This window comes from Macaca fascicularis, chromosome 11, assembly GCF_037993035.2.
Source record: "Macaca fascicularis isolate 582-1 chromosome 11, T2T-MFA8v1.1".
NCBI classification, from domain to species: Eukaryota; Metazoa; Chordata; class Mammalia; order Primates; family Cercopithecidae; genus Macaca; species Macaca fascicularis.
In genome coordinates, this window is record NC_088385.1 from 127,416,359 (window position 1) to 127,439,891 (window position 23,533).

The 23,533-nt window shown below is 47.0% G+C and overlaps 1 long non-coding RNA gene across 2 annotated transcripts; it reads left to right on the forward strand.

Annotated features, from left to right (window-relative positions):
• Positions 1 to 8,652: 8,652 nt before the first annotated feature.
• On the forward strand, positions 8,653 to 23,323 carry LOC135966342 (uncharacterized). 2 transcript variants are annotated; one of them, XR_012420769.1, is made up of 2 exons: positions 8,653 to 8,783; positions 23,105 to 23,323. It is a non-coding gene; the product is annotated as an uncharacterized lncRNA (long non-coding RNA). The 2 variants fall into 2 exon arrangements; XR_010579625.2 differs by lacking the exon at positions 8,653 to 8,783 and adding an exon at positions 17,922 to 18,041 and having other exon boundaries at positions 23,105 to 23,314.
• Positions 23,324 to 23,533: the final 210 nt, after the last annotated feature.

Consider the following 23,533-nt stretch of genomic DNA (forward strand, 5'->3'; position numbering starts at 1 on the left):
CGAGACCATCCTGGCTAACATGGTGAAACCCTGTCTCTACTAAAAATACAAAAAATTAGCCGGGCGTGGTGGCGGGCGCCTGTAGTCCCAGCTACTCGGGAGGCTGAGGCGGCAGAATGGCGTGAACCCAGGAGGCGGAGCTTGCAGTGAGCCGAGATCACGCCACTGTACTCCAGCCTGGGCGACAGAGCCAGACTCCGTCTCAGAAAACAAAACAAAACAAAACAAAAAAAACCCAGAAACAACCAAGACACCCATCAACAAGATAATAGAGGAACAAACCATGGAACAGCCATATAATGGCATACTCAGCCAGCAGCGAAAGGGAACAAACAACTGGTCAATCCACAATGGGGACAAATGTCACAGACTTTTTTTTCTTTTTCTTTTTTTGAGTTGAAATCTCACTCTGTAGCCCAGGCTGGAGTGCAGTGGCGCAATCTTGGCTCACTGCAAGCTCTGCCTCCTGGATTCAAGTGATTCTCCTATCTCAGCCTCCCAAATAACTGAGATTACAGGCACCTGCCACCATGCCTGGCTAATTTTTGTATTTTTGTAGAGATGGGGTTTCGCCATGTTGGCCAGGCTGGTCTTAAACTCCTGACCTCAGGTGATCCTGATCTGCCCACCTGGGCCTCCCAAAGTGCTGGGATTACAGGTGTGAGCCACCGTGCCCACCCTTACAAACATAATATTGAGGGAAAGAAGCTAGACTCGAGTGTACACATTATACTATACGATTCCATTGATATGAAGTTCAAGAATACCTAAAGCAAATCTGTGGTTGCCAGTGGGGAGGTGGATACTGCTCAACTGCTCAGGGATCCCAGGGCACCTTCTGGGGTGATGGGAATATTCTATCTCTCTCTCTCTCTCTTTTTTTTTTTGAGATGGAGTCTTGCTCTGTCGCCCAGGCTGGAGTACAGTGGTACCACTTGGGTTCACTGAAACCTCCGCTTCTCAGGTTCAAGTAATTCTCCTGCCTCAGCCTCCTGAGTAGCTGGAATTACAGGCGTACACCACCACACCTGGCTAATTTTTGTATTTTTAGTAGAAAGGGGGTTTCACCTTGTTGGTCAGGCTGGTCTCGAACTCCTGACTTCAAGTGATTCACCCACCTCAGCCTCCCAAAGTGCTGGGATTACAGGCATGAGCCACCACACCTGGCTGGGAATATTCTATAGCTTGATGTGGGTGCGGTCACATGAGTGTCCTTGTAGGCAAAATGCATCAACAGGTACATTTCATATTTGTTCAAGTTAATGTATTTGCACTATGCATCAATAAATCACTGTTAATAGGTTAAGGGAGTTTTTTGTTTTGTTTTGTAGAGATGGGATCTCACTTTGTTGCCCAAGCTGATCTTGAACTCCTAGCTTCAAGTGATCCTCCCACCTCAGCTTCCCAAAATGCTGGGATTACAGGTTTGAGCCATTGAGCTGGGCCAGGTTAAGTTTTTTAAAAATAAATTTATTTAAAGAAAAATTGTATCTAAAGAGCAGTTCGGGGTATGCAGATATGGCCAACAAATAAAAATAAAAAACAAAAAGCAAGCAAAGTTTCAACCACTGAAGTTGGGGGTAATATAAGTGCTAGAAAATGGAGATGTATTCAGCTTCCCCCTCAAAGTGTGTCAGATAATATACAGGACGCCTAGTTAAGTTGAAATTTCAGAAATTTCAGATGATCAACAAATACTTTTTGAGTGTAAGTATGTCCCATGCAATATTTGGGACATACTTATACTTTTTTTTTTTTTTTTTTTTTTTGCTTTTTGCTTTTGTTTGTTATTTATCAGAAATTCACATTTAACTGGAGGTCCTGTATTTTTATTTGCTAAGTCTGGCCACCCTGCCCTCCTGGGATCCCACCCCGTCTCGCAGCCCGGTGCCCACCACAGGCGGGTGCAGCCTGCGCGGTGCAGTCACGCCGGGCGCAGCCTGGCAACGCGGCCACAAAGGGAGCCCGGGAGGCGGAATCTTTCCACATGCCTGATCAATGGGGGCGCGGAGACGGCGGCGCAAACAGGCCTGAGACAGCCGCACAAAGAGGAGGCCCCTCGGCCGCTCCCGCCTTCCATTGATCCTGGTCCTTTGTGGCTCGGACAACGGGGGCGCGGGAGGCGCCTTGCGGGGACTTGGCCCATTCTCATTAGAGGGAGAAGGCCCGCGAGGACCCTCGTCCCGCCAGCCCTCCCCACCGGTTCCTCCTCCGGTGGGCTGCAGGCCTCAGGTCTGGGCCTGTCCAACCTATCAGGGGAACTGGGCAGGGCACAGGGTGGGGTCGGGCCAGGCTAGGAAGGTCTGGAGCCTACCTGTAGGGACCAGCCACCCAGCCCCCGCCTCCTGAGGATCCCCCAGTCTCCTCTGGCAGGCCCTCTCTGTCCCCTTGGTTACAGGCAGGTTTTGCACAGTCTCTATTTTTTTATTTATTGAGCAAATATTTATTGAGCGTTTGTTCCAAGCTGTTCCCACTCCCTCCTGCGCCCATGGCCACTTAAACTAGCCAATTCCTCCTCCGAGTATCACCTCTCTGGGAAAGCACCTCTCAGCCCTCTCCCACCTCAGGTTGGGTAGCAAACCCCCACTACACATACACACACCCCATGTGCCTCTTCCCACCTCCTTGCTCTTCAATCATGCTAAGAATGGCTAACAATTATGGAGTACTTACTATGCCTGCCATGCTAAACATTTGATTGCTGTCTCCTTTAATTCTCATAACACCCCCCTAGATTGGAGCTACTATGATCTCCATTTTCCAGAGGTGGAAACTGAGGTTTGGCATGCTAAAATGGGCACCCAAAGTCATGCAGCAAGCGGTAGAGTGGAGATTTGAATGCAGGCGATGCATTGCAGAGTTTGAGATCTTCACATCCCAAGTTCCAGGCTCTATGCAGGATTCGTTGCTGTGGACCAGTAATGAACTGTTTACTCCATCAGCACATTTACCCACTATACTGTGTCTATTTGGCCCTTTCCTTCTACGTTCCCCCCAGACTGATTGGTCTGTGACCGCAGCACCCAGCACAAAGAAGGTGCCCAGGGTATACTTGCTAATCTTACTATTGGGTTTAAGAATTTTGGCTGGGCGTGGTGGCTCATGCCTGTCATCCCAACACTTTGGGAGGCCGAGGCAGGCAGATCACCTGAGGTCAGGAGTTCGAGACCAGCCTGGCCAACATGATGAAACCCCGTCTTTACTGAAAATACAAAAATTAGCCAGATGTGGTGGCAGTCACCTATAATCCCAGCTACTTGGGAGGCTGAGGCAGGAGAATCTCTTGAACCTGGGAGGCAGAGATTGCAGTGAGCCAAGATTGTGCTGCCACACTCCAGCCTGGGCAACAGAGTCAGACTCCATCTCAAAAAAAAAAAAGAAAAAACAACAACAAAAAAGAATGTTGCTAGGCCCTTGGGGTGGGAAGTGAGGGGGGTACCTAAAGATGAATCTGTTACAGTCTCTGCCCACAAATGAGCTTGAAATCAGACACTGGAATAATATAAGAAGGGTTGCAGAGCTCTGGAGTCTGGTATACCTTCCCCACCCCCTTGAAAAGATCAGCTTCATTGAGGTATAATTTACATGCAGGAAAATGCACCCATTTTAAGTGTCCAGTTCGATGAACATTGACAAACGCATACACCCGTGTAACTGGTATCAATGTCAGATGTAAAACATTTCCATCTTCTCAAATAGGTTCCTCAGGCTCTTTGCAGTGGATGCCCCGCCCACCCGTCCCACACCACCCCTGATCTGCTTTCTGTCACTATAAGTTAGTTTGCATTTTCTAGAGTTTCATATAAATGAAATCATACAATGTATACTCGTTTGCATCTGGCTTTTTTTTCGCTCACCATGCTAATGTGGTGACTCATCCATACTGTGGAGTGACCTTGCAGTTCTAAATCCTCTCTCTGCCTGTGACCTCTTTGAGTTTCACCCTCTTCATCTGTAAGACAGGGGTGGATTCTGTGAAATTTTGTTAAGAGAATGTCTGCAGAGTGCACAGGACCTGCAGTCAGTTGGCATGCAATAAATGCTCTTGATTAATGGAACCTTCCTGCTAGACTGTAAGCTCCATGAGGACAGGTACCTTGGCCATTTTGTTCACCACTCTCCACTAACTGCAGTGGCTACCATTTATTTTAGACGGTGAATAGGAGCTCGGAGACCTACAGCAAACTTGCACAAGATCACACAGCTAGTAAGAGGCAGAGTTGGGATTTGAACCCAGGCAACCTAGTTCTGGAATCCTTACTTTTTTAATTTTTTTGAAACAGGGTCTCACTGTGTTACCCAGACTGGAGAGCGGTGGCACGATCTTGGCTCACTGCAGCCTCTGCCTCCCAGGCTCAAGCAATCCTACCATCTCAGCCTCCCAAGCAGTTGGGTACCCACCACCATGCCCAGTTAATTTTTGTACTTTTTGTAGAGACAGGGTCTCACTATGTTGCCCAGGCTGGTCTTGAACTCCTGGACTCAAGCAATCCACTCACCTCAGCTTCCCAAAGTGCTGGATTATAGGTGTGAGCCACCACACTGCACCCGGCCTCTTTTTTATTTTATTTATTTTTTGAGACAGAGTCACACTCTGTTGCCCATCTTGGCTCACTAAAACTTTCGCCTCCTGGGTTCAAGCAATTCTCATGCCTCACTTTCCCAAGTAGCTGGGACTACAGGCACCCTCCACCATGCCTGGCTAATTTTTGTAGTTTTAGTAGAGATGGGGTTTCACCATGTTGCCCAGGTTGGTCTTGAACTCCTGAACTCAAGTGATCTGCCCACCTCAGCCTCCCAAAGTTCTGGGATTATAGGCATGAGCCACCACAGCTGACCTCTTTTATTATTATTATTATTACGGTATTATGTATGGGCTCCTTATCTTAATCACTATACTAAACTGCCTCACAATCATTGTTCTGTCTAACAATCTCCCCAAATCTTCTCTTCTTGTCACCTTCACCCTTTACTGACCACTCTATGGAGGGAGCATAATATATTTAAAAAAAAACTCTACAACTACTAATATATATTTTTAGTTTATGTGTGAGGCAGTATTCTAAGCACTTTATATTTATTAACTCTTGTAACTCCTCAGTAATGCTGTAAGGTAGGTGTTGGGCATCTCCCCATTTTACAGATGAATGAGGAAATTGTAGTGTAACTGAGAGGCTGTGCTTTTGGAGTCAAGACATCTTCCTTTTTAAAAAAAATGATACATAATAATTGTACATATTTTGGGGGCACATCTGGTATTTTGATACATGCATGCAATGTATAATGATCAAATCAGGATAACTGGGACACCCATTAACAGAAATATTCACCCCTTCTTCATATTGGGAGCATCCCAGTTCCTCTCTTCCAGCAATTTTTTTTTTTTTTTTTTTTGGAGATGGAATCTCACTCTGTGGCCCAGGCCGGAGTGCAGTGGCGCAATCTCGGCTTACTGCAACATCTACCTCCCAGGTTCATGTGATTCTCCTGCCTCAGCCTCCCAAGTAGCTGGGATTACAGGCACCTGCCACCATACCCAGCTAATTTTTGTGTTTTTTTAGTAGAGACGGAGTTTTTTGCCCTGTTGAACAGGCTTGTCTCGAACTCCTGACCTCATGTGATCTGCCCACCTCAGCCTCCCAAAGTGTTGGGATTACAGGCGTGAGTCACCACTCCCAGTCAAGCAATTTTGAGCTCTATGACAAATTATTAACTCTAGTCTCTCTACTGTACTGTAGAACGCTGGATCTTATTCTTTTCAATGTATTTTCGAAGGACAGCTTCCTTTTGAAGCCCAGCTTTGTCATGCTTTCCATGGGACTCGAGCAAATCTCTTTCCCTGATGCCCCGTGCATTCCTCTTACCAGGACTTCCCCAGAACCCCTTCCTTGACCTGACATTTTTTTCTGGGCGCTTCTCTCTGACCCCTCGGCAGGGTTTTCTCTTCCTCTTCTAAGTTTCTTTCCCCAGTCCCTTCCTGGGCCTTAGCAGGCCAAGGCTACAATTTCAAAAGGAGTTGAGTTTCTTCTGGAAAGGGGCTGGGACCGAACCCCTCCCCTCCATGGTCTTTTCCCATAAATGCCCCCTGTGTGCAGCGCCCAGGGGCCCCAGGGAGCCCAGGGAGCCTGGCCGGCTGATCTGTAATTAGAAACTCTTCTGCCTTCACGACAGGAGGAGGGAGGGCCCAGGTCTGGCCCAGTCATTTTGTTTGTCATGAATTATTCAGGAGATGGGAAGTGGCGTGAAGCCGGCCCCTCTGCTGACCAAAGCCCTGCCCAAGGCAGCCCGACCTACCCAGCTCTGCCCCTTTCACCGTTTCAGACCCAGAGAATAAACAAACCATGTGCCAGGCACGTTTGCGGAGGGCGTTTTCATCAGACTCGGTGAGGGAGCATGTTCTTCAGCTGCGGGGGGTGACAGGGACTTATCCAAGGTCACAAGCCTAGGAAGAGGACGGCTGAGCTGAGACTCAAACCCAGGAACACAACGCGAGGTTCCGTGCACATTTCGTGCTATTATGGATGCTGGGCAGGGGAGGAGGGGAGGAGATCCCACCGGGCTGGCTAGGAAAAGATAAAAGATGCTTTCCTTTCTCTCCTTGCCTTGCTCTTGCTAAGTCTGGGGGATGGAGAAGGGGGATAATATGGAAAGGACAGAACTAACCTCATGGAGATGAGCTGGGTGACAAGCAAGAATTATTATTGTTATTATTATTATTACAGACAGGATCTTGCTCTGTTGCCCAGGCTGGCGTGATCTTGGCTCAATGCAGCCTTGACTTCCCTGGCTCAAGAGATCCTCCCATCTCAGCCTCCTGGGGACCTGGGACTACAGGTGCACACCACCACGCCCAGCTAATTTTTCGTATTTTTTGTAGAGATGAGGACTCACTATGTTGCCCAGGTTGGTCTTGAACTCCTGAGCTCAAGTGATCCTCCTGCCTCAGCCTCCCAAAGTGCTGGGATTACAGGCCTGAGCCACTACACCCAGCCAAGCACGCATTATTTTGCCTGCAATATTTAATAGAATCCTCACTAACCCTGAGGAAGGCGTTATTATGCCCATTTTATGGATGCAGAGACAGACAAAGATCTTGTTTGTTTTTTTCAGATGGAGTTTCGCTCTTGTTGCCTGGGCTGGAGTGCAATGGCACGATCTTGGCTCACCACAAGCTCCGCCTCCTGGGTTAAAGCGATTATCTTGCCTCAGCCTCCCGAGTAGCTGGGATTACAGGCACACACTACCACATCCTGCTAATTTTTGTATTTTTAGTAAAGACGAGGTTTCTGCATGTTGGCCAGCCTGGTCTCAAACTCCTGACCTCAGGTGATCTACCCACTTCGGCCTCCCAAAGTGCTGGGATTACAGGCGTGAGCCACCACACCTGGCCACAAAGATCTTAAAGGAGTTTATTCAAGACACATAACAGCTGGTTAACAGCAGGTCAGGGGCTCAACCTGGCACTTCTCTGTGTTGCCTTCTTTCTCCTCCACTCCTGTGGGTAGGGAAGCAGGGCTACCAAGGAATATCAGCTCCTGAGCCCATAACGATCCTTGGATCAGACGTGCCTTGCTATCACACCTCTCAGTGTCCAGGCACTGCTCCAGGACAAACCCTCATGAGTATCTGGATGATATCTGCCATCCCACATTGGTTAACCTTTCAGGATGTTCCTTGAGAAGGCTCAGGGCTTCCTCATTGGCACAGAGCCGGCAATTCTGAGCGAGCGATTAGCTCTAACTGTAGTTCCCGGAGAAACTAAAGCACAGAATTTGGAAAGGACGGCCTCGCTCCACTTCTTACTCTCTGTGTAAACTTGGGCCAATTCCTTAACCTTTCTGTCAATTTGCCCATTGATGAAGTGAGACGAAGATAAGAAATAAACATGGCCAGGCGCGGTGGTCATGCCTGTAATCCCAGCACTTTGGGAGGCCGAGGTAGGCAGTTGCCTGAGCTCAGGAGTCGGAGACCAGCCTGAGCAACATGGTGAAGCCCCATCTCTAGTAAAAATACAAGAAAATTATTCCTGATGACAGCCTCTCATTAAGTTTGGTTAACAGAGAGGCAGCAGCTACCAGATGGTGAACATGTGTCTTCTGGAAACAGCATCCCAGTTTTCCCTGGAGAACTCTCCCTCTCCCAATATCAGTTCCTGTATCTTGGATGGAACTTATTCTGCCCACCTGTGGCTCCAGAGTTGGCCCTGGGACCCAGCCTGGCCACAGGATTGGTTGAAGAACAGGCATATAACCCAATGGAAGTCAATCAGTGGGAGACCTGAGATTTTTGCTGGAGAGAGGCAGGCTTTTTTTTTTTTTTTTTTTTTTTTTTGAGATGGAGTCTTGTTCTGTCCCCCAGGCTGGAGTGCAGTGGTGCGATCTCCGCTCACTGCAAGCTCTGCCCCTGGGTTCATGCCATTCTCCTGCCTCAGCCTCCCGAGTAGCTGGGACTACAGGTGCGTGCCACCATGCCTGGCTAATTTTTTTGTATTTTAATAGAGACGGGGTTTCACCGTATTTGCCAGGATGGTCTCGATCTCCTGACCTCATGATCTGCCTGCCTCGGCCTCCCAAAGTGCTGGGATTACAGGCGTGAGCCACTGTGCCAGGCCCCAGAGAGGTACTCTTTTTTAACCAACAGGAAAAAGCATAGGTGTAGCTCCTGAGAGCCTTCTTGTCACCCTGGGGAGGAGCATGTCTGTCTGAGATTGAAGCCACAGGAGAAAGCAGAGCCAAGACATGGCAAGGACATGAACTGGAATCTTTGAAATCCTTGATCCAGTTGTAAGTCAGTAAATAATAATAATTATTATGATTCTTTGCTTTGTTTGCATCAGTGCATTGATTTTTCTGTCATTTACAACCAAGAATGCTGAGGAAACTTGCCAACAATGTGCCAATGTGCCAATGTGTGCGCTCTCTCTCTCTCTCTCTCTCTCTCTCTATATATATATATATATATACATTTTTTTTTTTTTTTTGAGACGGAATCTTGCGCTGTTGCCCAGGCCAGAGTGCAGTGGCCGATCTTGGCTCACTGCAACCTCCATCTCCTGGGTTCAAGCGATTCTCCTGTCCAGCCTCCTGAGTAGTGGAGACTACAGGGCACAGTTTCACGCCCAGCTAATTTTTTTTTTTTTTTTTTTTTTGAGACGGAGTCTCGCTCTGTCGCCCAGGCTGGAGTGCAGTGGCCAGATCTCAGCTCACTGCAAGCTCCGCCTCCCGGGTTCCCGCCATTCTCCTGCCTCAGCCTCCCGAGTAGCTGGGACCACAGGCGCCGCCACCTCGCCCGGCTAATTTTTTGTGTTTTTAGTAGAGACGGGGTTTTGCCGTGTTAGCCAGGATGGTCTCGATCTCCTGACCTTGTGATCCGCCCGTCTCGGCCTCCCAAAGTGCTGGGATTACAGGCTTGAGCCACCGCGCCCGGCCACGCCCAGCTAATTTTTGTATTTCTAGTAGAGATGGGGTTTCACCATATTGGTCAGGCTGGTCTTGAAGTCCTGACCTCAGGTGATCTACCTGCCTCAGCCTCCCGGAGTGTTGGGATTATGGGATTACAGGCGTGAGCCACTACACCTGGCCTTTCTCTCTCTCTCTCTCTCTCTCTCTCTCTATATATATATATATGTGTGTGTGTGTGTGTGTGTGTATGTGTGTATATATATATATATATATAAAAAGCCGGGTGCAGTGGCTCACATCTGTAATCCCAGCACTTTGGGAGGCTGAGGCAGGTGGATCACGAGGTCAGTAGTTCGAGACCAGCCTGGACAATATGGTGAAACCCTGTCTCTGCTAAAAATACAAAAATTAGCTGGGTGTAGTGATGTGAGCCTATAGTCCCAGCTACTCAGGAGGCTGAGACAGGAGAATCGCTTGAACCCGGGAGGTGGAGGTTACAGTGAACCGAGATCACACCACCACACTCCAGCCTGAGTGACAGAGTGAGACTCCGTATCTATGAAACAAAGCAAAACAAAACAATATATGTATATTTTGTTTTGTTTTGTAGCGACAGGCTCTCGCTATGTTGCCCAGGCTGATCTTCAACACCTGCCCTCAAGCGATCCTCCCACCTCGGCCTCCCAAAGTACAGATGTGAGCCACTGTGCCCAGCCACACATCTTTCTCTCTCTCCACATATATATATGGGGGTGCACACCTGTAATTTCAGCACTTTGGGAGGCTGAGGGAAGAGGATCATCTGAGCCCAGGAGTTTGTGGCCAGCCTGGGCAACATAGTGAGATCCCATCTCTATTTCTTTAAAATCAAACAAAAAATAAATAAAATGGGGCCAGGTGTGGTGGCTCACACCTATAATATATATATATACACACACACATATATATGTATATGTAGCATATATAGTATAAATATATGTGTGTATATATGCATATATATACACACACACATATAGTGTGTGTGTATATATCTATCTTTGATTAAAATAACAGTATATGCTGAAGAGTCACTTCTAATTATTACTTTTGTTTTACAAACTTAGGTCAAGAGAGAATGTGGAGTAAGGCCTTAAGATTCACAACAACGCCTAGGTGCAAATGAAGGCCCTTTACTCACTGGCTTATACTGTCATGGAGTCACAGACTTACAGTCATGGCTTGGCTTTAACTACGGTTTTCCTTTCTGCTTTCAGGAAAACATTTAATTTCCACCCTGGGCGTAGCCTATGCCCAGCTTCCTTGTGGTGCGCTGTTTCTGTCTGCCTTTTGTCTGTGTGCTGGTGGTGTCAGAGCCAGTAACTATCTGTTTACAGTTTCAGACAGTAGCATTAATTGCCTTTTGAACCTCCCATTTTCCTCCAAGAACTCCCTGCCCAACTGTCTCAACTGTCTCCCTGGCGTTTCTTTCTGTGTGGAAATGTCTATTTTTTTTTTTCTTGTAAAATCTGACCACCTGCAAACCCCTGCATATTCTCTTGTGAGTAGGCAACATGAGAGAAAGACATGTAGGTGGCAAATATCTGCACAGATCAGAGCTTACAGGACGAAGCTTCTAGGCCAAACAACAAGGCAGCTGTGGGGTGGCAGATCGAGCACTGGAATTGGAGGCAGACCAGCAAGTGAAATCTGGTTTTACTTACTTGCTCTGTGACCTGGGACAAGTTACATCATACTGCTGAGCCTCAGTCTCCTCATCTATAAAATGGGCACAGACTGGGTGCAGTGGTGCACACCTGTAATTCCAGCACTTTGGGAGGCTGAGGCAGGAGGATCACTTGAGCCCAGGACTTTGAGACTAGCCTGGGCAACATAGCGAGATCCCATCTCTATTTCTTTAAAACAAAACAAAAAATAAAATGGGGCTAAGCATGGTGGCTTATACCTGTAATCCCAGCACTTTGGGAGGCTGAGGTGGGTGGATTGCCTGAGGTCAGGAGTTCGAGACCAGCCTGGCCAACATGGTGAAACTCTGTCTCTACTAAAAATACAAAAATTAACTGGGCATGGTGGTGCACACCTGTAATCCCAGCTACTTGGGAGTCTGAGGCAGGAGAATCGCTTGAACCTGGGAGGTGGAGGTTGCAGTGAGCCGAGATCTGCCATTGCATTCCAGCCTGGACAACAAGAGGGGAAAAAAAAAAAAAGGAAAAGAAAAGAAAATAGTACCTGTTTCACAAGGTTGGATAATTTACCCGTGTGACAAAGGCATTTTCTTCTGGAAAAGCATGTTTCTCTGCCCTTTACTTGTCTAGTATGTGTTCAAAATAGTAATAAAACTAACATCTATTGAGCACTGAGTATGGGCTCAGCATTATTTCAGCCTTATGACAAATCCTTCAGGGGGCCAGCCACTGTGGCTGACACCTGTAATCCCAATACTTTGGGAGACTGAGGTGGGAGGATCACTTGAGCCCAGGGGTTCGAGACCAGCCTGGGCAACCTAGGGAGACCCCGTCTCTATTAAAAAAATAAATAAAATAAAAAATAAAAATAAATTTAAAATACCAAACCCTTCAAAGTTGTTGCTATTATAATACTCCCACTTCCCAGGGATGGAAGTAGAGGATCTGAGAGTAAGTTGCTGAAATCACACAGCTAAGCGGCAAAGCTGGGATTTGAACCCAGCAGTTTCACTTTACAGCTTACTCTTAACCAGGACCATATGGCCTCCACCAATGTAGTAGATATCTACCACCCACATTGGAGGCCAGATAGGGCTAAAAGCTGTGGGTGCTGCCTCCTAGGGAAAACCACATTGTTCTCCGACTTCCCTGGCCCATATGCCAACTCTACTTCATAAAGAGCTGATTTTTTTTTTTTTTTTTTTTTTTTTTTTTTTTTTTTTTTTTTGGAGAAGGAGTCTCGCTCTGTCATGCAGACTGGAGTGCAATGGCGCAATCTTGGCCCACTGCAACCTCTGTCTGCCAGGTTCAAGCAATTCTCCTGTCTCAGCCTCCTGAGTAACTAGGATTACATGCTTACACCACCATGCCCGGCTAATTTTTTGTAATTTTAGTAGAGACGGGGTTTTACCGTGCTGGCAAGGCTGGTCTCTAACTCCTGACCTCGTGATCCGCCCACCTCAGCCTCCCAAAGTGCTGGGATTATAGGCATGAGCCACTGCGCCTAGCAAGAGCTAATGTTTTATTTTGTTATTTTTTATAGAGACAAGGTCTTGTTCTGTCACCCTGGCTGGAGTGGAGTGTAGTGGTGTGATCATAGCTCACTGTAGCCTTAAACTTTTGGGCTTAAGTGATCCTCCTGCCTCAGCCTCTCAAAGTGCTGGGATTACAAGTGTAAGCCATTGTGCCTGGCCAGCTTGATGAGGTTTGTTTGTTCATTTGTTTGTTTGTTTGTTTTTGAGACAGAATCCAGTTCTGTTAGGCCGGGCGCGGTGGCTCACGCCTGTAATCCCAGCACTTTGGGAGGCCGAGACGGGCGGATCACGAGGTCAGGAGATCGAGACCATCCTGGCTAACACGGTGAAACCCCGTCTCTACTAAAAAATATAAAAACTAGCCAGGCGAGGTGGCGGGCGCCTATAGTCCCCGCTACTCGGGAGGCTGAGGCAGGAGAATGGCATGAACCCGGGAGGCGGAGCTTGCAGTGAGCTGAGATCCGGCCACCGCACTCCAGCCTGGGTGACAGAGCGAGACTCCGTCTCAAAAAAAAAAAAAAAAAAAAAAGAATCCAGTTCTGTTGCCCAGACTGGAATGCAGTGGCATGATCTCAGCTCACTGCAACCTCTGCCTCCTGGGTTCAAGCAATTCTCCTGCCTCAGCCTCCCAAGTAGCTGGGACTATAGGCGTGTGCCACTATGCCCAGCTAATTTTTATATTTTTAGTAGAGACGGGGTTTTGCCTTGTTGGCCAGGCTGGTCCCGAACTCCTGACCTTAAGTGATCCACCCACCTCGGCCTCCCAAAGTGCTGGGATTACAGGTATGAGCCACCGCCTCCGGCCCAGCTTGATGTTTTAAGAGTCCAGACCCTAACTACTCTTGGGAGACATGGTGGGAATAAGAAAGTGGCCGCTGGGCTTTGGAATTCAAACCCTGGCCCCTCCTGGACACTCATGCCTCCTGTGTACCAAGGGGAAGGTGGAGAAACCAAGGAGATAGGTCCTGTGGGAGCCTGGACAGGGGAATCCATGGGCACATACATCTCTACATGCTTGGCCACCATGATGTCAGCAGAGCACTGGTTAACGCATGCATGCACCCACGCCGTCAGACTCGCAGTGAACACAAGTACACGTGTGCATATCTGTGGCTCACAAATACGCACATCCCTCACTCACACACTCACAGGTCCACCCACCCTTCACTGAATTCCTGGATTTTGTCAGAACCCCATTAGGGTCAGGCGTGGTGGCTCACACCTGGTAATCCCAGAACTTTGGGAGGCCAAGGCAGGCAGATCACTTGAGGTCAGGAGTTTGAGACCAGCCTGGCCAGCATGGTGAAACCCCATCTCTACTAAAAAAAAAAAAAAAAGATAAAAGATAAAAGAAAGAAAGAAAGGAGAAAAAAAGAAAAGGAAGGAAGCTGGATTGGGCAGAGGGAAGAGTTGTACTGTAACGCAGTCTCAGTGGAGGCCTCGGCCAGTCCCATCGAGAGTTCTGAAGCTGAGATGGCCCATCAGACTTGTTCTGAGTTGAGATGAGGAGGCTGAGTATTTATACCTGTGCCGAACAAGCCAAGGATATGAGTTGCACTGGGAAAGGGACGTGACTTCAGAGTGATGACTCCCTTCAGTGTGACCAAACCACAGAGGGACTCAGCTGTGAGCTGTCAGCAACCAACGACTCCAGCAGCTAGAGGAATGCACGGATTCTAAAGGGGCATCAGGGCTGGACCCCTTAAATTATACAGCTGGTGGGTGGTGGGGGCAGTTTTCCTCCTCTCATCTCTGGACTCCAAACAAAGACCCCTGAAAACAGCAAATCAAGGAACAAGAACCTGAACTTTCCCTGACTTGGGCCTCACACCAAGCTGCTTGCTCTTGCTTCTGTATTTCAGGGCATCTTGTTCAAACCTCAGTATTTCATTTAGCACATTCTTTGAATAATAACAATAAGTGATGTGGCCCGGCAAGGTGGCTCACACCTGTAATCCCAGCACTTTGGGAGGTCAACGAGGGTGGATCACTTGAGCCCAGGATTTCGAGCCCAGCCTGGGCAACATGGCAAAACCTCATCTATACAAAAAATAGAAAAATTAGCCTGATGTGGTGGTGTACGCCAGTCGTCTTAGTTACTCAGGAGGCTGAGGTGGGGGGATTGCTTGAGCCCAGGAGGTGGAGGTTGCAGTGAGCTGAGATCGCACCACTGTACTCCAACCTGGGCTCAAGTGAGACTCCATCTCAAAAGATAAATGAAGAAATAAAAATAGAGTGGGAACTCAGGGCAGGGCATTTGGTCCTCTTTTACCTTTCCGGGCCAGCCACTTCTCAGTTCCCTTCTTGGGGGCATCTCTTCCCTCTCCACTGCTTTTTTTGCTGCCTTTCACCAGTATTCTCTCTTTCTTCAGGTATTTTCCTTCCCTTCTCTCTCCTCTTTTCTGTTGCTCTCAATGCTTCATGGTCTTCCCCATAGACTGGCCGTGGCTGAACATGCATTGGGGTTGCCCGACTTCCTCCCTGTCTGGGCATGTGAGTGCTTAACTGCTATTTCTTTCTTTTTTTTTTTTTTGAGACAGAGTCTTGCTCTGTCACCAGGCTGGCATGCAGTGGCGTGATCTCGGCTCATTTCAACCTCCGCCTCCTAGGTGCAAGCGATTCTCCTGCCTCAGCCTCCTGAGTAGCTGGGACTACAGGCAGGTGCCACCACGCCCGGCTAATTTTTGTATTTTTAGTAGAGACAGGGTTTCATCATGTTGACCAGGATGGTCTCAATCTCTTGACCTTGACCTCCCAAAGTGCTGGGATTACAGGCATGAACCACTGCTTCCAGCCCTTATTTCCTTTTTTTTTTTTTGAGACGGAGTCTCGCGCTGTCGCCCAGGCTGGAGTGCAGTAGCCTGATCTCAGCTCACTGCAAGCTCCACCTCCCGGGTTTACGCCATTCTCCTGCCTCAGCCTCCCGAGTAGCTGGGACTACAGGCGCCCGCCACCTCACCCAGCTAGTTTTTTGTACTTTTTAGTAGAGACGGGGTTTCACCGTGTTAGCCAGGATGGTCTCGATCTCCTGACCTCGTGATCCGCCCGTCTCGGCCTCCCAAAGTGCTGGGATTACAGGCTTGAGCCACCGCGCACGGCCCTCCTTTTTTTTTTTTTTTTTTTTTTTTTTGAGACGGAGTCTCGCTCTGTCGCCCAGGCTGGAGTGCAGTGGCCGGATCTCAGCTCACTGCAAGCTCCGCCTCCCGGGTTCACGCCATTCTCCGGCCTCAGCCTCCCGAGTAGCTGGGACTACAGGCGCCCGCCACCTCACCCGGCTAGTTTTTTGTATTTCTTAATAGAGACAGGGTTTCACTGTGTTAGCCAGGATGGTTTCGATCTCCTGACCTCGTGATCCGCCCGTCTTGGCCTCCCAAAGTGCTGGGATTACAGGCTTGAGCCACCGCGCCCGGCCGGGCCCTCCTTTTTTTAATACGGACAGACAGCACCCAGCCATGAAGGGGAGATGCACTGCTGGGACTGTGGCTCTGAGAGGCTGTGAATCTTGTTGTAACCCAAAAGCCCTGCGGGAAGATTTTCTATGGCTGTGTTTTGAAGTTCCTAAGGTCCCAACTCCTTAGATCAGCATCCTGCAACCAGACAATGGAACACAGTGGAAAGAATCCAGGGATCTGGGCTGGGCTCTTTCCCTGACTTTGGGCAAGTCACATCACTTTTCCAGGACTTACTTTTTCTACCTGTCAAGGAGAGTTTGATCATGCAAAATCGGGCAAAGGGAATTGGATTTCCTGGTTCTAAGCTCAACTGCACCACTGACCAGCTACACAACCTTGGAAAAGATACTTACCACTTTATTATTATTATTATTATTATTATTATTATTATGCTTTAAGTTCTGGGATACATGTGCAGAACGTGCAGGTTTGTTACACAGGTATACGTGTGCCATGGTGGTTTGCTGTACCTATCAACCTGTCATCTACATTAGGTATTTCTGGCCGGGCGCGGTGGCTCAAGCCTGTAATCCCAGCACTTTGGGAGGCCGAGGCGGGCGGATCACAAGGTCAGGAGATCGAGACCACAGTGAAACCCCGTCTCTACTAAAAATACAAAAATTAGCCGGGCGCGGTGGCGGGCGCCTGTAGTCCCAGCTACTCAGGAGGCTGAAGCAGGAGAATGGCGGGAACCCGGGAGGCGGAGCTTGCAGTGAGCCGAGATCGCGCCACTGCACTCCAGCCTGGGCAACAGCGTAAGACTCCGTCTCAAAAAAAAAAAAAAGGTATTTCTTCAAAGGCTATCCCTCCTGTAGCCCCCCACCCCCCGACAGGCCCCGGTGTGTGATGTTCCCCTTCCTGTGTCCATGTGTTCTCATTGTTCAATTCCCACTTATGAGTGAGAACATGTGGTGTTTGGTTTTCTGTTCCTGTGTTAGTTTGCTGAGAATGATGGTTTCCAGCTTCATCCATGTCCCTGCAAAAGACATAAACTCATCCTTTTTTATGGCTGCATAGTATTCCATGGCGTATATGTGTCACATTTTCTTTATCCAGTCTATCATTGATGGGCATTTGGGTTGGTTCCAAGTCTTTGCTATTGTGAATAGTGCTGCAATAAACATATGTGTGCATGAAGACACTTAACACTTTAAGCCTCAGTTTCCTCATCTGTAAAGTGGGGGTGATAAAAACCACTAATGTCATAGGGTTTTTGTGAGAAATGAATGAGATAGTGCATGCAAAGTGTAAAGCACAGTGTCAGGCACGAAGTAAATGATCAATGATTGGTGGTCACTGTTGCAATGTTAGAGAAAAGGAAGGAAAAGGGAAAACTAGCAGCAAACAGGCAGAGATGTTTGTTTGTTTATGTACATATTTATTTGAAAACAAGTTATCACCCTATTGCACAGGCTGGAGTGCAGTGGCATCATCATAGCTCACTGTGGCCTCAAATTCCTGGGTTCAAACGATCCTCGAGTCTCAGCCTCCTGAGTAGCTGGGACTACAGGTGCACACTACCACACCTAGCTAATTTTAAAATTTGTTGTAGAGATGGGAGTCTTGCTATGTTGCCCAGGCTGGTCTTGAACTCCTGGCCTCAAGCATTCCTTCTTCTTTGGCCTCCCAAAGGGCTGAGATTACATTTGTGAACCAGACCTAAAGATACATATTTAAATTCCAGGTGTTCCCACCCAATTTTGTCAAGCAGAACCCCTTCCGTTCCCATCTTTTCTCCCCCTCCAGAATGCATGTGCCCTTCGTACATAATGAAATGTACAGGATGTTTCATGCACTGTGCATGGAGATGTAAAAAAGTGTAACACTTATTTTTATTTATTTATTTATGAGACAGAGTCCCTCTGTTGCCCAGGCTGCAGTACAGTGACTCTATCTCTGCTCACTGCAACCTCCACCTCCCGGGTTCAAGAGATTCTCCTGCCTCAGCCTCCCGAGTAGCTGGGACTACAGGTGTGTACCATTGTGCCCGACTAATTTTTGTATTTTTTCTAGAAACAAGGTTTCATCATGGTGGCCAGGCTGGTCTTGAACTCCTGGGCTTAAGCAATCTGTCTGCCTCGGCCTCCCAAAGTGCTGGGATTACAGACGTGAGCCACCATGCCTGGCCAGAAGTGTAACACTTTTGAGAAATAATTTGACAGTGGTTTTTTTGGTTATGTTTTGTTTTGTTTTGTTTTGTTTGAGATGGAGTCTCTCTCTGTCACCCAGGCTGGAGTGCAGTGGCTCATAGCAAACTGCCTCCTGGGTTCAAGCCATTGTCCTGTCTCAGGCTTCCAAGTAGCTGGGATTACAGGTACCCACCACCTTGCCTGGTTAATTTTTTGTATTTTTAGTAGAGACGGGTTTTTACCATGTTCGCCAGGATGGTTTTGAACTCCTGACCTTAAGTGATCCTGCCACCTCAGCCTCCTAAAGTGCTAGGATTACAGTTGTGAGCCCCTGCGCCCAGCTGACAGTGGTTTTTAAGACCCTGGAAAATGGGTACATCCTTTAGCCCAGTAACTCCACTGCCGAGACATAAAAATGTTATTTGATACAGAGAAAAAAATGTAGGTATAAAATGTTCATCTGAGTTGTTTATAATCACAAAAACTTGGAAACAACTTAGTGGTTCGTTAATGGAGAATGTTTAAAGAAAGGATTGTTTATTGCTGGGATATTTTATAACTATTAAAATTATATTTATAAGTTGTTTATAAAAACGTGAAGAAGCATATAGAAATATCGAATGAAGATAAGCAAAACAAAAATGTACACATATAGAAGGAATGGTGTAAAAAGACTAAAATCAACTTCCCGAAGAAAGCTCTGCAGAGGATTTAGTTTATACTCTTAAATGTAAACAGTAGTTATTTCTTTTTTTTTTTTTTTTTTTTTTGAGACGGAGTCTCGCTCTGTCACCCAGGCTGGAGTGCAGTGGGACGATGATCTCAGCTCACCACAGCCTCCACCTCCTGGGTTCAAGCGATTTTCCCGCCTCAGCCTCCCAAGTAGCTGGGACTACAAGCGTGCGCCATCGCACCCAGCTAGTTTTTGTATTTTTTGTAGAGTCGGGATTTCACCATGTTGGCCAGGCGGGTCCCAAACTCCTGAGCTTAATACTAAAAATACAAAAAATTAGCCGGGTGTGGTGGCGGGTGCCTGTAGTTCCAGCTACTCGGGAGGCTGAGGCAGGAGAATGGTGTGAACCCGGGGGGCGGAGCTTGCGGGGGCGGAACTTGCAGTGAGCGGAGATCACGCCACTGCACTCCAGCCTGGGCAACAGAGAGAGACTCCGTCTCAAAAAAAAAAAAAAAAAAAAAATGTAAAATATTTGTAAAATATTGCCAGGCATGGTGTGGCTCACGCCTGTAATCCCAGCACTTTGGGAGGCCGAGGCGGGTGGATCATCTGAGGTCAGGAGTTTGAGACCAGCCTGGCCAACATGGTGAAACCCCCGTCTCTACTAAAAATATAAAAATTAGCCGGGCATGGTGGTGTGTGCCTATAGTCCCAGCTACTTGGGAGGCTGAGGCAAGAGAATTGCTTGAACCTGGGGAGGAAGAGGTTGCAGTGAGCTGAAATCACACCACTTCACTCCAGCCTGGGCAACAGAGCAAAACTCTGTCTCAAAAAAAAATGTGTAAAATATTAAAAATGTATAAATATATATAGAGATAAAACTAGAAGGAAATAAATTAAAATGTTAACATGGTTGTCTTTGAATAATATGGGGATAATATTTTATTTAATCACACTGTTTCTTTAAGAAACTTTGTGTTTATTTAATGGACTATTTTTTTTTGGAGACAGTCTTGCTCTGTTGCCAGGCTGGAGTGCAGTGGCGAGATCTCTGCTCACTGCAACCTCTGCCTCCAAAGTTCAAGCGATTCTCCTGCCTCGGCCTCCTGAGTAGCTGGGAGGACGGGTGCATGCCACCATGCCCGGCTAATTTTTGTATTTTTAGTAAAGACAGGATTTCACCATGTTGGCCAGGATAGTCTCAATCTCTTGACCTCGTGATCCACCCACCTCGGCCTCCCAAATGCTGGGATTACAGGTGTGAGCCACCGCACCCAGTCTGTATTTTCTTTAATAAATACATATTAGAATTATATATAGCAAAGCCACATTTGTTTTGTTTTGTTTTGTTTTTGAGACAGAGTCTTGCTCTGTCACTCAGGCTGGTGTGTGGTGGCATGATCTCTGCTCACTGCAACCTCCGCCTCCCGGATTCAAACAATTCTCCTGCCTCAGCCTCCCAAGTAGCTGGGATGACAGGCTCCTACCACCACCTCCGGCTAATTTTTGTATTTTTAGTAGAGATAGAGTTTCACCATGTTGGCCAGGCTGACCTCGAACTCCTGACTTCAGGTGATCCACCCGCCTCAGCCTCCCAAAGTGTAGGGATTACAGGTGTGAGCCACTGCATCCAGCCCTAAACCACATTTCTATTAGCTAGTTTTTTAAAATTACAAATGTAACATACACTCACATTAAAAGAAAAAGAAAAAATGCATCAGTACACAAAGGTATAAGATGAAAAAGTAAAAGTTATTTACCCCTTAGACTCCTTCCCTAAATGTAACTGTTACTAATTTCATGTATATCCTTCCAAAAATGTTCTGTGCTTATATACTTAGATATGATTATTTTATATATATATATATATATTTTTTTTTTTTTGAGACGGAGTCTTGCTCTGTCGCCCAGGCTGGAGTGCAGTAGCCGGATCTCAGTTCACTGCAAGCTCCGCCTCCCGGGTTTACGCCATTCTCCTGCCTCAGCCTCCCGAGTAGCTGGGACTACAGGCGCCTGCCACCTCGCCTGGCTAGTTTTTTGTATTTTTTAGTAGAGATGGGGTTTCACCGTGTTAGCCAGGATGGTCTTGATCTCCTGACCTCGTGACCTGCCCGTCTCGGCCTCCCAAAGTGCTGGGATTACAGGCTTGAGCCACCGCGCCCGGCCGATTATTATATTTTAAAAAATAGACATAGACTACTCGGGAGGCTGAGATGGGAGAATCACTTGAGCCCAAGAGGTAGAGGCTGCAGTGAGTGCCATTGCACTCTAGCCTGGGAACAGAGTGAGACCCTGTCTCAAACAAAACAAAACAAAAATAGAGAATCACACAATCCAAATGATTTTGGAACTTGCTTATTTACTGAGGTACAGATTTTGGGGTATCTTTGCATGTATGATATATATATATATATATATATATATTTTTTTTTTTTTTTTTTTTTTTTTTTTTAAACAGAGTCTCACTCTGTCACCCAGGCTGGAATGCAGTGACGTGATCTTGGCTCACTGCAACCTCTGCCTCCCAGATTCAAGTGATTCTCATGCCTAAACCTCCCGAGTAGCTGGGATTACGGGTGCGAGCCACCATGCCTGGCTAATTTTTGTATTTTCAGTAGAGACAGGGTTTCACTATGTTGGCCAGGCTGGTCTCAAACTCCTGGCCTCAAGTGATACACCCGCCTCAGCCTCCCAAATGACTGGGATTGCAGGCGTGAGTCACCGCGCCTGCCCTGATATACTCTTCTTTCTTTTCTTTCCCTCCCTCCCTCCCTCCCTCCCTCCCTTCCTTCCTTCCTCCCTCCCTCCCTCCCTCTCTCTCTCTCTCTTACTTTCTTTCCTTTTTGACAGAGCCTTGCTATGTCGCCCAGGCCAGAGTGCAGCGGCGCGATCTTGGCTCACTGCAACCTCTGCCTCCCGGGTTCAAGTGATTTTCCTGCCTCAGCCTTCCGAGTAGCTGGGATTACAGGTGCGTATCACCACGCCTGGCTAATTTTTGTATTTTTAGTAGAGACAGGGTTTCACCATATTGGCTAGGCTGGTCTCGAATTCCTGACCTCGTGATCCGCCCGCCTCGGCTTCCCAAAGTGCTGGGATTACAGGCCTGAGCCACCGCACCCAGCCGATGCACTCTTATAATGACTACAAAATATTTCACTGTAAAGTTACATGATGATTTACTTACTCAATTTCCTACTGATGACCATCAAGGTTGTTGCTAGTCTTTGCTTTTATAAACACCTTCAAAATGAACAAATTTGTTTCTACTATTTACCTACTCCTACTCACGTGAATAGAATTTTAGATGCAGAATTGCTGGACCCCAAGGGCTTGTGTATTTCATATTTCAAAATATTGCCATCCAGTAACATAAATATATATAGGTGGTCCTCTGTATTTATTCATTCCACATCCCTGAATTCCACCAACCTCAGATGGAAAATATTTGCAAAATACCCTGCATCTATATTGAACATATACTTTTTTCCTTATCATTATTCCCTAAAACAGACAGTATAACAATGATTTGCCGGGCATTGACATTGTATTAGGGATTATAAGTAATCTAGAAATGACTTAGAGTATACACGAGGGTATGCATAGATAATATGCAAATACTATGCCATTTTATATCAGGGACTTGAACATCTGTGGATTTTGGTATCTGAGGGAGGTCCCGGAACTAATCCCTCAGGGACACTGAATGATGACTGTATATGAAGAACAAGAAGAGAAAAGATGAATGGAAGATGAAAACCTCAGTGTGAGGCCGGATGCGGTGGCTCACGCCTGTAATCCCAGCACTTTGGAAGGCCGAGGTGGATCATCAGGTCAGGAGTTCAAGACCAGCCTGGCCGACATGGTGAAACCCCGTTTCTACTAAAAATACAAAAATTAGCCAGGTATGGTCGCACACGCCTGTAATCCCAGCTACTCAGGAGGCTGAGGCAGGAGAATTGCTTGAATCCAGAAGGCGGAGGTTGCAGTGAGCCAAGGTCGCACCACTGCGCTCCAGCCTGGCAACAGAGACTCCGACTCAAAATAAATAATAATTAAATAAAAAGAAAAAAAAAGAAAACCTCAGTGTGTTAAGTTGTACCCAAAGTGTTTGTGCAGTATAAGTATGCAAAATGAACAAAAAATAAAAATGAACTACTTAGCCAAGAAATAAATCATCTATGGTCATATACCTAAATAGTAAAAGTGTTTTTCTTTTATTTCCTTTAATGCAGAATCAAGGAAGAAAAAAATGATATTCTTTCACGGAGCCACAGGTGGTTTTTATACTTTATTTTCTCAGTGTCTTATATCAAACATTAATTTCTTTTCTGTAATCACAAAACAGTACCATGCATACTATGAAAAATAACCTGTGCTTTTTAATTAAAAAGCTATACATAGTCATTGCAATAAGTTAAAAAATAAAAAAATGTTAAACAAAATGTTAATAACGTCCCTTTCTTTACCTCTAACCTTACCCCTTGGCCAGGCACGGTGACTTACACCTGTAATCCCAGCACTTTGGGAGGCCAAGGTAGGTGGAACACCTGAGGAGACCAGCCTGGCCAACAGGGTGAAACCTTATCTCTACTAAAAGTACAAAAAGTAGCAGGGCATGGGCCGGGCGCGGTGACTCACGCCTGTAATCCCAGCACTTTGGG